Below are 3,378 nucleotides of genomic sequence, written 5' to 3' on the forward strand. Positions count from 1 at the left end.
TTCACCATTGAATTTTATCAAACATTTAGTGAAGACCTAATACCCATTCTCCTTAAAGTTTTTCAAAAAGTAGAAGAGGAGGGAATACTTCCAAACTCATTCTATGAGGCATCACCCTAATAACAAAACCAGGCAAAGACACCACAAAAAAAGAAAAATACAGACCAATATCCCTGATGAACATTGATGCAAAAATACTCAACAAAATATTAGTAAACAGAATTCAAAAATACATCAGAAAGATCATCCATCATGATCAAGTAGGATTTATTCCAGGGATGCAAGGATGGTACAATATTAGAAAATCCATCATCATCATCCACCACATCAACAAAAAGGACAAAAACCACATGATCATTTCATTTCCATAGATGCTGAAAAAGCATTTGACAAAATTCAACATCCATTCATGATAAAAACTCTCAATAAAATGGGTATAGAGGGCAAGTCCCTCAACATAATAAGGGCCATATATGACAAACCCACAGCCAACATCATACTTAACAGCAAGAAGCTGAAAGCCTTTCCTTTAAGATCAGGAACAAGACAAGGATGCCGACTGTTCCCACTTCTATTCAACATAGCACTGGAGGTCCTAGCCACAGCAATCAGACAACACAAAGAAATAAAAGGCATCCAGATTGGCAAGGAAGAAGTAAACTGTCCCTGTTTGCAGATGACATGATATTGTACATTAAAAAAACCTAAAGAATCCACTCCAAAACTACTAGACCTAATATCTGAATTCAGCAAAGTTGCAGGATACAATATTAATACACTGAAATCTGTTGCATTCCTATACACTAACAATGAACTAGCAGAAATAAAAATCAGGAAAACGATTCCATTCACAATTGCATCAAAAAGAATAAAATACCTAGGAATAAACCTAACCAAGGAAGTGAAAGACCTATACCCTGAAAACTATGGGACACTCTTAAAAGAAATTAAAGAGGACACTAATAAATGGAAATTCATCCCATGCTCTTGGCTAGGAAGAATTAATATTGTCAAAATGGCCAGCCTGCCTAAAGCAATCTATAGATTCAATGCAATCCCTATCAAAATACCAACAGCACTGTTCAATGAACTAGAGAAAATCATTCTAAAATTCGTATGGAACCACAAAAGACCCCGAATAGCCAAAGCAATCCTGAGAAGGAAGAATAAAGCTGGGGGGATTATGCTCCCTGACTTCAAGCTGTACTACAAAGCCACAGTAATCAAGACAATTTGGTACTGGCACAAGAACAGACCCATAGACCAATGGAACAGACTAGAGAGTCCAGATATAAACCCAAGCATATATGGTCAATTAGTACACAATAAAGGAGCCATGGACATACAATGAGGAAATGACAGCCTCTTCAACAACTGGTGCTGGCTAAACTGGACAGCATGTGCAAGAAAATGAAACTGGATTATTATCTATTCCTATACACAAAAGTAAACTCAAAATGGATCAAAGTCCTGAATGTAAGTCATGAAACCATAAAACTCTTCGAAGACAACATAGGCAAAAATCTCCTGAATATAAACATGAGCCACTTTTTTCTGAATGCATCTCCTCGAGCAAGGGAAACAGAAGCAAAAATGAACACATGGGACTATATCAAATTAAAAAGCTTCTGTACAGCAAAGGACACCATCAACAGAACAAAAAGGCATCCTACAGTATGGGAGAATATATTTGTAAAAGATATATCCAACAAGAAGTTAACATCCAAATTATATAAAGAACTCACATGCCTCAACACCCAAAAGGCAAATAACCCAATTAAGAAATGAGCGGAGGATATGAACAGACAATTCTTCAAAGAAGAAATTCGGATGTCCATCAGGCACATGAAAAGAAGCCCCACATCACTAATTATCAGGGAAATGCAAATCAAAACCACAATGAGATATCACCTCACACCAGTTAGGATGAGACTAACAACAACAAATGCTGGCGAGGATGTGGAGAAAGGGGAACCCTCTAACACTGCTGATGGGAATGTAAGCTGGTTCAACCATTGTGGAAAGCAATATGGAGGTTCCTCAAAAAACTAAGAATAGAAATACCATTTGACCTGGGAATTCCACTCCTAGGAATTTACCCAAAGAATATAATTTCTCAGATTCAAAAAGACATACGCACCATTATATTTATTGCAGCACTATTTACAATAGCCAAGATATAGAAGCAACCTAAGTGTCCATCAGTAGATGAATGGATAAAGAAGAGGTGGTACATATACATGATGGAATACTATTCAGCATAAGAAAGAAACAAATCCTACCATTTGTAACAACATGGATGGAGCTAGAGGGTATTATGCTCAGTGAAATAAGCCAGGTGGATAAAGACAAGTATCAAATGATTTCCCTCATTTGTGGAGTATAACAATGAAGGAAAACTGAAGGAACAAAACAGCAACAGACTCAGACTCCAAGAAGGGACTAGTGGTTAAAAGGGCAGGGGAGAGGGAGGTTAGGGGAGGAGGAAGAGAGAAGGGTACTGAGGGGTATTATAATTGTCACACATGGTGTGGAGGGGATTACGGGGAAGACAGTATAGCACACAGTAGGCAAATAGTGACTGTGGCATCTTACTACACTGTTGGGCAGTGACTGCAATGGGTTATGGGGGGGACACAATAACATGGGTGAATGTAGTAACCACATTGTTTTTCTTGTGAAACCTTATGAGTGTTTCTCAATAATACCTTAATTAAAAAACTTGGTAAACATAAAAATAATGTTTACCTATGCAAACACACACTTACTTAGAAAGATACCTTTCTTTCCGATGAGCTACACAGAAAAAAATAACAGAAGCTAGTATTACTGAGCACTGACTACATGCCAAGTTCTCATAAGAGCTTTACATATATATTTTTTTCCTCTCAACAATATAATGATATAGCTCCAAATAGTATCTCATTTTACACCTATGGAAATTGAGGCACATACAAATTAGGCAATTTAACAAACACGTAACTACCTAATTAATCCTCCCTTTCCTAATGGTCCTTGAAGATAACTTTCAAATACTTGGAGACAGCTTTTCTACCTGCTCTTTACAGAATAGCCTGGACAGAGAACAGGTTATTCGGGTTTGGCAAGACGAAATGCCCATGAAAAGCCACCTAGCCTGCACTGAGAGAGATGCTAGGAGAATCTAACCACTCTTCATTAGTATCTCCAAGTCAGAAAGAACAACTTGAAAATTTGTCAATGTTAACAACTGCAGTTTCAGCAGAACTCTTTTGTACCAAATCAATAGCTACAACTCAAGGCAAACAAACAGTATCACTCCAATTTTTTCACTGAAGTCCCATCTTACCAAACACAGAAATATGACTTTTAAGCAGACATACTGGAACTGGATCATCC

The sequence above is a fragment of the Manis pentadactyla genome, chromosome 2 (assembly GCF_030020395.1).
Source record: "Manis pentadactyla isolate mManPen7 chromosome 2, mManPen7.hap1, whole genome shotgun sequence".
NCBI lineage: Eukaryota > Metazoa > Chordata > Mammalia > Pholidota > Manidae > Manis > Manis pentadactyla.